Genomic DNA, 11612 nt, shown 5'->3' with positions numbered 1-11612 from the left:
CCTTCCCACAGTAAAAACATGTCCCCATAGTTGGTAAGCACCCTTTGATCACCCCTGATGTTAACCCCTTCCCTGCCAGTGTCATTAGTACAGTGACAGTGCATATTTTTAGCACTGATCACTGTAATAATGTCATTGGTCCATAAATGTGTCAATTAGTGTCTGATTTGTCCGCTGTAATGTCACAGCCTGGCTATAAGTCACTGATTGCCACCATTACTAGAAAAAAAATAGAAAAATTAAAAATTCCATAAATGTATCCCATAGTTTGTAGACAATATAACATTTGCGCAAACAAATCAATATAAACTTATTGGGATTGTTTCACCATAAATATGTATTGGCCTAAATTGATGAAGAAATTAGATATTTTACTTTTTTTTATTGGATGTGTTTTAAAGCAGAAAGTAAAAAATATTGTTTTGTTTTTTTTGTTTTTTTCAAAATTGTCTGTCTTTTTTTGTTTATAGCACAAAAAATTAAAACTACAGAGGTGATCAAATACCACCAAAAGAAAGCTCTATTTGTGGGAAAAAGGACATAGATTTTATTTGGGTACAGTGTCGCATGACCGTGCAACTGTCAGTTAAAATAACGCAGTGCCTGGCCATAAAGGGGGGTAAACCTTCTGGAGCTGAAGTGGTTAAAGTGTCTATAAACCCTGTTCAGGCATGTACTGGCCCATTGGGACTACCGAGAGTTTCCCGGAGGGCCGATGGCTCAGTGGGCCGTTCAGGTGCATTCCTGGAGCCGCTCCTCTCTGACAGTGAGTGATTGCAATTTCACTCCTGTCAGGAGAAGGAGCTGCTGTCACTTGCTGGAGAGAGGATTAAGCTTTCTGCTCCCTCCAGCCTGCAGGGGGAGATAGACAGCTGGCAGACTTTCCCTCCTCTCTCCCCTTATCTCTTATCACATATCACATGACTGGAGAGAGGAACGAGAACTGTGAGTACACATGGAAGGGGGAGGAGAGGAATGACATTCTGATGAAAGGGGGCTGCTGGTAATGGGGACATTCTGATGTATGGGGCTGCTGGTAATGGGGGGACACTGATGTAAGGGGGCTGCTGGTAATGGGGACACTCTGATGAAAGGGGGCTGCTGGTAATGGGGACACTCTTATGTAAGGGGGCTGCAGGTAATGGGGACACTCTGATGTAAGGGGGCTGCTGGTAATGGGGACACTCTGATAAAAGCGGCTGCTGGTAATGGGGACACTTTGATGAAAGGGGCTGCTGATAATGGGGACACTCTGATGAAAGGGGGCTGCTGGTGATGGGGACACTCTGTCATCTCTTGGGAGGCCTCTGGCTATCTGCCTCCTCTGCTTTTACGGTTCTTATATAGGTAAGGGGGGCCACCCGGCTACTTCACCCAGTGGCACCACCCCTTCTGACGTCACATGACGTCAGAAGGTGGCTGTGCCACTGGATGACATATTAGGGTGGCCACGCCCCTTGCCTCAGAGCTGTCAAAGCAAAAAGTAGGCAGATGGCCAAAAGGCCTCCCAAGAGATGACAGCGTTTTTGGTTTCTTTTCTGTTTTTGCGGGCAACGCGATTGACAATGCATTACATCGAGGGACACTATTTTTTAATTTTTTTTAATAAAGTATTTGTCAAAAACTGTTTCCTGTGTTTCTTACTTTTTGACACTTTTTTGGTGAATGCGTAGGGGTACGATGTACCCGATACCCATTCACATGTGGGGGTTGGGATCTGGGGGCCCACTTACTGAAGGGGGGTTCCAGATTCCAATAAGCCCCCACCTGCAGACCCCAACAACCACAGCCTAGAGTTGTTGGGAAGAAGCCCTTGTCCCCATCAACATGGGGACAAGGTGCTTTGGGGTAGGGGGTGCGAAGAGCCCTCCTGCCCCAAAGCACTCAACCCCCCATGTTGAGGGCATGTAGCCTGGTATGGTTCAGGAGGGGGGCGCTTGCTCACCCCCCCCTTTTCCTGACCTGCCAGGCTACATGCTCGGATAAGGGTCTGGTATGGATTTTTTTTTTTTGAATTTTTTGCCACCAATACATTACAGCCGCAAGCAATTTTAATGACATCTTTTCTTTTAGAAATGCCATTATTTCTGCGGCACTGTTCTATACCCTGCACAGATGCGCCACTTTACAGGCAAACGAAGGGGACCCACAGGCACGATATTTAAAGGAATATTTCATTTTTAGTTTTTCACTAGGGATGAGTCAAACACCCCCCAGTTCGGTTCGCGTTAGAACATGCGAACAGGTAATAAATTAGGTAAAACAAAGGGGGGGAGAGAAGTTTGGGACTTTAGATGAAGCACAACATGGTGCTTCCATCCTGATAGTCAGTAAAAAATGTAAAGGGGATTTGGGACTTTTAGATGAAGCAATTGTATAGTATAGAAAAACTGTAAATTAATGATATTTAAATATTTATTAAATTGAAGACATTCATCTAGAATCATAGAGAATATAATTTATTTCATATACATATATACTGCACATAAGGCCTGAACATAATGAGTAGGATAATATAATCAAAACGATATAAGATCAAAGTCAAATAAATAAATAAATAAATAAAAAAGGAGAAAATGATACTGAAAATTTTATAATTGCTATGGCGAGAAAATGCCACAGCGACAGATCCAAAACTGGCATATGCACCCACAGGACCTATACAGATCTATTGACTAATCTAAGGACCATATCATGAAATGTTGATAAAAGCTGGGTAGGGATCAATCCATATGGAATACAACTGTGTCATCAAGTATAGCTCGACGCGTTTCGTGGATTTTTCCACTCGTCAGGAGCAAATGTACCAGAGATTCCTATAAAAGTATATAAAATATGTCAATATATAAAGTACAAATTATACCAGATATTATATGTCAATAGATGGCTCACCAAACACACTCACCAACCCAAACCGTATACGCAGCACATGGTGACCGGCGCAGGGCAGGCCATGGATATACACCCCAACACGGGAGCTGAGGCGGCATAATATAGAGGTGCAGCATCGGATGAACAGAGGAAGTGTGCAGTGTGGATAGCCAATTTAGTATGGCCGGACGTGATGATATGTCATCAGTGGAACAGGGGTATCTGTGAACAGAATAGTATACTAATTATGTGTGTTGGTGCATAACAAAAGTGTAATATAAGTGAATTATTTGTGTGGTAAACTCAATGTGACTACACAAAGAGTAATTACCATAATGTATGAAATGAGAATAAATCAATAATAAATAATTAAAAAGTTAGATGAGTGAAAAGCATGCAATAATGAAATGATTGGTAAGGAAATAATAGAGTGTAAAAATAAATGGTGAAAATGTATGAATGTGAGGACATAAAAAAACCACCAATGAAAAAAGGAAAAGCAAAGAGGTAAAAGTAAAAGACAGGGCATAAACAAAAAGAAAAACCCATACCGAGATGCTGCACCAAAGCACAACCAGCAGAAAGATACACTGGATGTGCTGTACCCCCAGACAGAGACCGGTCCGATAAACGGCCAGCTCAGAATGAGGGATATATATATATGCCGCCAGCGCCACGCGGTGAACCAATAGGGGGGAGGAGAGACATCACCGGGACTGAATGACCACTCAGTAACCGGCAAGGAAACTCCTCCGTAGGAACACCAGGTGTTTGAGCTGGGCGCCGGCGTGTGACGTCATCACAAGCGTCACACAAGCGGCATGCCCGCCGCCACAGCTGAATAGCTAGGCGAGCGTGGCGCCGATGCGAAAATTGGTGTCCGCCCAGATCTCCCGAACGAAAAAAATAGTAAAGGGAGGAGAGGGAGGACCCAACGATCGCATCGCAGCTCCCGCGAAGGGAGAAAAAACCAAAGCCAAATACCCGCGCCTGAGCAACCACATGAAGCATACAACTAGTCAGGTGGGGAGCGTGCATAGGATGTCTAAAAAGGGGGCCAAGCCTGTGGGAACAATAGGCCAGCGTCAGAAATACTGTCTGTCATAGTTACATATATATATACATATATATACACACACACATACATATATATATATATATATACATGTATATATACATACATATACCATGTGCATAGCCAATTTTTATTTGTATAAATATGTGAAAATGTAAAAACAATAAAAATATACAAAAAATATGCGATAGTTAAGGACAAACCAGACCCAGGGACGGCAGGGGAACACTGCCGATCCCTTTTATACAATTGCTTCCATCCCTAATTCAGGTAAAACAAAGGGGGGGAGAGAAGTTTGGGACTTTAGATGAAGCACAACATGGTGCTTCCATCCCGATAGTCAGTAAAAAATGTAAAGGGGATTTGGGACTTTTAGATGAAGCAATTGTATAGTATAGAAAAACTGTAAATTAATGATATTTAAATATTTATTAAATTGAAGACATTCATCTAGAATCATAGAGAATATAATTTATTTCATATACATATATACTGCACATAAGGCCTGAACATAATGAGTAGGATAATATAATCAAAACGATATAAGATCAAAGTCAAATAAATAAATAAATAAATAAAAAAGGAGAAAATGATACTGAAAATTTTATAATTGCTATGGCGAGAAAATGCCACAGCGACAGATCCAAAACTGGCATATGCACCCACAGGACCTATACAGATCTATTGACTAATCTAAGGACCATATCATGAAATGTTGATAAAAGCTGGGTAGGGATCAATCCATATGGAATACAACTGTGTCATCAAGTATAGCTCGACGCGTTTCGTGGATTTTTCCACTCGTCAGGAGCAAATGTACCACACAAATAATTCACTTATATTACACTTTTGTTATGCACCAACACACATAATTAGTATACTATTCTGTTCACAGATACCCCTGTTCCACTGATGACATATCATCACGTCCGGCCATACTAAATTGGCTATCCACACTGCACACTTCCTCTGTTCATCCGATGCTGCACCTCTATATTATGCCGCCTCAGCTCCCGTGTTGGGGTGTATATCCATGGCCTGCCCTGCGCCGGTCACCATGCGCTGCGTATACGGTTTGGGTTGGTGAGTGTGTTTGGTGAGCCATCTATTGACATATAATATCTGGTATAATTTGTACTTTATATATTGACATATTTTATATACTTTTATAGGAATCTCTGGTACATTTGCTCCTGACGAGTGGAAAAATCCACGAAACGCGTCGAGCTATACTTGATGACACAGTTGTATTCCATATGGATTGATCCCTATCCAGCTTTTATCAACATTTCATGATATGGTCCTTAGATTAGTCAATAGATCTGTATAGGTCCTGTGGGTGCATATGCCAGTTTTGGATCTGTCGCTGTGGCATTTTCTCGCCATAGCAATTATAAAATTTTCAGTATCATTTTCTCCTTTTTTATTTATTTATTTATTTATTTGACTTTGATCTTATATCGTTTTGATTATATTATCCTACTCATTATGTTCAGGCCTTATGTGCAGTATATATGTATATGAAATAAATTATATTCTCTATGATTCTAGATGAATGTCTTCAATTTAATAAATATTTAAATATCATTAATTTACAGTTTTTCTATACTATACAATTGCTTCATCTAAAAGTCCCAAATCCCCTTTAGGTAATAAATTAGTTTGAACCCAGGTCCCCAAACACTTTTTATGACAATAACTTGCATATAAGCCTTTAAAATTAGCATTTTAGGTTTCTCCCATAGACTTTTACAGGGTGTTCCGCGGCTTTTCGAATTTTCTGCAAACACCCCAAATTGTTCGCTGTTCGGCGAACGGGTGAACAGGCAATGTTCGAGTCAAAATCACGTTGAAGCTCATCCCTATTTTTTACTTTAAGTATCGATAAAATCACTGCTCCTTTAAAAACTATTGTTTTAAAAACTTTGTGTTGATACATGTCCCCTGAGGCAGTACCCGGGTCCCCATACATTTTTTATGGCAATAACTTGCATATAAGCCTCTAAAATTAGGACTTTTCATGTTCGTGTCCCATAGACTTTAATAGGGTTTGCATGTTCGCTAGAACTTTTTCCCTGTTCGAGATGTTCTGGTGAGAACTGAACTGGGGGGTGATGTTCGACCCAACCCTAGTGAAGATATAGGTGCAATGAAAATGTGAAAGGTGAGCTAAAAAGTTGCCTAAAGGCAGCCATTGATTCCACATTGACAAAATCAGTCCCATTTCGCAGAGCTGTTATGTTCTCCCAGCAGGAGGAGCCATCCCAACAGGAGAACACACATTGATTATTGTTAGCAGCTATAACCACTGGCAATAATCACATGAAACATCCAACAGGGTGGTTGTACCCAAGTTGATCAATCAACTTGGATACAATCAACCTGCCCATTCGAATCTCAGCTGGTACCTGCTGAACCGTCCGAGTTTCGGATCATCTATGGCTGGCTTAAGCATTTATATGATTAGTACATCTCTAGACATGAAAAGAGCTCTTTTCTTTCCTCTGGTGATGGTGTCCCTTTAAGTGTCACACTGTCTGCTCCTGCCAAGTCTTTTAATGTCTTCATTACATTAAATCTCTTATTTAAGCAGGCACACTAAACAATGCTAATGATAAAGGTTAATCATGCATACAAAAGGGGAGATGTGACTTTTTTTGGTCTCCCTAACAGCAATTAAAATTCTACAACATTATGGGCTCTAATTACAAAAGTATTGATAATGAAAATGTCATTAGCTATGTAACATGTCAGGAAAATTTACATTTCAAGGTTACTGGAAGATCCATTATAAGTGTTGTAAACTCAGCACCAGCCTGATGAGTGTTGGAAAGAGATAGAATAATTACAATAAGACAAATGTTAATCTCTGTCTAGGCATACACAAACTTGTCAGTTGCCTAGAGCGCCACCTGTTGAAGAGGGAGCCAAAGTTGGAGAGGCACGAGAAACAAAAATCTTAAAGAATTTGCATCGACATGATCCAAATTTACCCCCAAATCTCCCACTTCACCATCTAAGAAAGATAATGCTGGAATATGATAAAGAGTCTAGAGCAGGGGTCTCCACATTTTTCAGCACAAGGCACAAGGGCCACATTCGGCACAAGGCACAAGGGCCACATTTCACAGCGTGGTAGGCTGATAAAATATCAATTTTAAAGTTGAATAATTAGGCATGTTCCAAGAATATTAGAGTTTACAGCTTACACCATGGTTCCCATCAGAGTCTCCTTATTACATCAGGGTCCTCATAAGAGTTCCTCTTTACATCAGGGTTCCCATCAGCGTCCACCCTTGCATCAAGGTCCTTGTTTGTGCCCTTTGTACCCTCACATGTGCCCTCCCCTTACACCAGGGTCCCCATAAGAGTCCTTCTTTACATTAGGGTTGCCATCATAGCCCCCCTTGCATCAAGGTCCTTGTTTGTGCCCTCCACTTACACCAGGGTCCCCATCAGAGTCCCCCCTTACACCACGGTCCCCATCAAAGTCCCCCCCTCCTTTCACCAGGGTCCCCATCAGAGTCCCTCCTTACATCAGGGTCCCCATCAGAGCAACCCTTACATCAGAGTAATCAGTAGTGTTAGAGGGGTAGAAGCAGAGACTAACTGATCTAAATTCAAGGTTTGTGCACTGAATCTGAGGATATGCCACTGACACTAGCTGCAAGCAGGATAAAATCTCTTTAGGGTCAGGTGTGGCCCACAGGCTGTACTCTTGAGACCCCTGATCTAAAGCATGTCCCAGCATTATTTTATTTTTGTTGAGTTCCTGTGGGAAACGGCTTTTATTATTCTCTGTGATGTCATCGCCAGGCTTGTAAAAATTCTTGCAGGGGCAGCGGCTAAAGGATCAGCAAAGTGTCCTACAAAAGATTTATGTGGGCACCCCCACTACCCAGAACTACAACTCCCAAGAGCTAGTTTTCCTTCATACACTGTGTTTGCAGGCTCTTGGGTGTCAGGGAAAAAACATGGTTTTGCTGGGAAAGCAATCAATGCATGCATGTAGAGATGGATAGAGGGGAGGGGACAGGCAGAGATCTGTAGTCCAGCAGCAGAGAAGGCCAGGTTGACAACATACCTGGAAATTTAGTGCAGCAAAAACAAATGTAAATAGGCTATATCATGTGCTGCTCACATATAAATGATTGAGTTTAATGGAAAATAGCAAATCTGACCACTAAATGGAGCCAAGTATCATATGAATGAAGAATTTTCCATTTAAAATCAATGATTTACATTTGAGCAGCACATGATATAGCCTATTTACATTCAGTGGCGGCTTGTGTTTTTTTGTTTGGGGGGGTGGCAAACAACCACCCCCCGGGGCACCTCAAAGCCCCCCACCCCCACTCGCTGTCTGCCAGTCAGTCCACTTACCCCATCTAGGTGGCAGGCATCAGGCAGTGGCGGGGATCAGGGCATTGGCAGACATCAGGCTGCGGCGGGCATCGGGGCATCAAGTAGCGTCTCCTGTGTCTTCTCCTCCTCTCTCCTCCTCGCTTCTGCCAGGCGTCTCCTCCCCTCCTAGGCATCCAATAGGATCGCCTGTCCTTTGTGCCATTCGGGTGACAGGTATCAGACCCGCTTCCTGATTGCCCAGGAGGAGGATCAGTGTTGCAACAGCCTATATTCGTTCGCTGTTGTAACACCTGCGTGGGCTCATAGTGCAATGCTGTGCGCCACAAGCCCACCCTATTTTGAAGCCTATTAGAGCCTCTGGCTCTAATCAGGTGCTTCAAAAAAACACCTCTGCTGCTGTAATTCAAGCGCCCGGCGTCCTGAAGGAGCTGGACGCATGAATAGGGGGTGGCGGTGGCAATGGATAGAGCATCACCGCATCGCTAATAGGTGGAGGGGATGGCGGCCGTGGATAGAGGGGGTGGCTCTTGGGAATTCGTAATGGATGGGCCTCCACTGTTTACATTCATTTTTTGCCACATTTGAATTGAATGAATGTACATGCACTTTCACTGGGCAAATGGCAATTCTTTATAAATCAACCCCTATGTGTCAGCCAACCCATTAAAAGAAATGTTTTTTAAAACAGGGTAAGATATGGTTATAAACTGTCTCTGATTGCTCTCTGTGTCCCACTGGTAATTTCCCCTCAATTCCTGATTCAGATGACTGTGAGATGAAGTGAGGGCAAATTTCTTCAACAGGGATAACAGCAATAACAACCAAAAACAAAAAAAATGTCTCCATGCGAGGTTTGTTTGCCTTGGATTGATATATCACGCTCATTGTATCATATACCATATAAGTCGTTTTAATCCCTTTTGCACAAATAAAGCTCCTAAGCAGTTTTCCACTATGTGGACATTTTCTCTGTCTTATATCCACGACAACCCATTTCACCATGTCCATTGAGATGTACCCAGATTATATATTATTTATTATGATATTCCTGGATGGCATGTGATTCCTAGATGCTTGATATATGTGAATACACTGTACTAGGCGCATTTGACTCTGAGATAGAGTTCTTCAACTCTGGTAAGTGTCCACCTTGCATTGGTGGTGGATCACGTGGTGAAATTGGATCACTATTGTGTGTATGACCGGAAACATTGTCACGATTGCACAAAATTTGTTTGGACTTTTTTCAAATTACAATATGCTCTAAACACTTAATGTACAATTATTACTACTAGCGCAGCATAATTTGTTTTACGTTTAATTGCACAGTAAGTCTGACTGTTTTTGCCAGTGCCTTTTTTGTAAGCACCTTTTTCCCCTTTTTTCAGCAATAATAACCTGATGGAAGTTCCATTTCTTCCCCTTTCCATCCAAAATCAGTATGTTTTCTCTGGAGTGCCACAATATGATAAAGAAGCTAGCTGTTTGAAGCAGGGGCAGCCTGGGGGGATTCAGTGTCCTGAAAATCTAGACTTTGTCGTGATTTGATCACTTGCTGTCTAGGGCAATTTTTTTAATTCTTCACACATGTTAAAATCAAAAAATGTTTGCTAGAAATTGACTTAGAACCCCCAAACATTATATATTTTCTGAAACAGAGGTCCAGGAGAATAAAGTACATGCTTGGTTAGCTGCTTCCCTCACTGTAACAGCCAGGGAATGACAGCTATGAAACCGAGAGGGATGAAATCTACGTTGCTTTTGCCTTCATTAATCACAGAGGAGATCGGGGAAGTGTTGTTCCTCCATCTCCACTGTGTAAAGCTATCCCTGCCTCCCTGCCGCTTACTGTGGTCCAGGAATCTTCCAAGGAATGGGAGAGCCTGGGAACCACTTAAAGTGGCAGCAGGAAGGGGTGTGGCCATTCACAGCACTGTAAAAGTGATCTGATGGCTGTAAAGCCACCCAGATCACTGTTAGAAAACAGGCCGATCGCTGGCTAAAATTTTTTACCAAGATCATGGCTGTAGCTGCAGGCATAACCTTGTAATAACCACTTGCTGGTGGGATGTTTATATATACGTATTTTGGTCAGCAAGTGGTTAAAGCCCAACTCCCAGACTATGGGGAGTGATGCGAACTGGACAGCCAAGCTTAAGCCCTTGTACACACGGTCGGACATTCCGACAACAAAACCGGTTAGATTTTTTACGACGGATTTTGTCCGAAACTGGTGTTGCATACACACGGTCGGACAAAGTTGACGGAAAATCCGATCGTTCAAAAACGTGATGACGTTCGTTCGTTGCGACGGGACTACATTCAGGCTAGTAGGCAATAGCTTTGGTCTCATAATTTGATCTGAGCATGTGTGGCACTTAGTCCGACCGGAATTTTCTACAAACGATCGGAAAAAGTCCGATCGGATCATGTTGTTGGAAAATGTTATATCCAGCTCTCAAACTTTGTTGGACGGACATTCCGACGGAAAAAGTCAGATGAAGCCCACACATGGTCAGATTATCCGATAATGCGGTCCAAGTGTACATGCGTACAATGCGTGTACAAGGGCTAACACGTGGTGCAGGGTTAGCTGTCCCAGCAAGAGGAAACAGCGTCAGCAAGAGACCTGGATAGGGGGACTCAGGTAAGTTATTACTGGCTTCCTTAGGTAAGAAAAACTTTACACCAGAATGGGTTAGAGGGAGATTAGAGGGGGTGGGATGGAGGGATGGGCCCAAAAACTGAATTTGCATGGAGTTGGCTTTTAACAGGGAAGGGCAAAACCAAAGGTGTCATTATGTCCACCTTTTTCCCTGCTTTTTGAAAGTTTCACAGTAGGGTCATTTCAAAATAACAAATTAAAAAAGCGTTTTCCTTTTTTTAATGTCTAGAACGGCCTAAAGTAAATCTTAAAAAGGAAGAATAAACATTTCCAGCTACTTTTCATTCTTGGCATAAATACTTCATTTTCGACAGCACCGAAACTATTCTTACCAATGAATAAAGTTGACATAGCCTAGCCAAAAAAAAAAAAATGGCTCTAACGCTGCAAACATTCTATCTAGCTGCTGTCTCAGACTTCAAGTTGATAGATGGCAGATAACCAAAATAATAAGGATGATTTGACAAGACAGTGCGGGTCAAGTGGGCCAGACTCTGAAAGGTAGACTGGGGATAAAAGTAGCATTTCTGTTCTTCTTAAGGCAAGTAGACAGGAGATTCGTGGCAGTGAATCCTAATGAGTGATTCTCCAGTCTGTAATGTGTAAGTAAAAAAAAAAAAGAAACTCAATCACTGA

Source organism: Lithobates pipiens, unplaced genomic scaffold (genome assembly GCF_037356315.1).
Source record: "Lithobates pipiens isolate NorthernLeopardFrog02 unplaced genomic scaffold, aLitPip1_a1.2 Scaffold_19, whole genome shotgun sequence".
NCBI classification, from domain to species: Eukaryota; Metazoa; Chordata; class Amphibia; order Anura; family Ranidae; genus Lithobates; species Lithobates pipiens.
The sequence above is the reverse complement of the archived record's forward strand: the minus strand, read 5'-3'. Positions refer to the sequence as shown.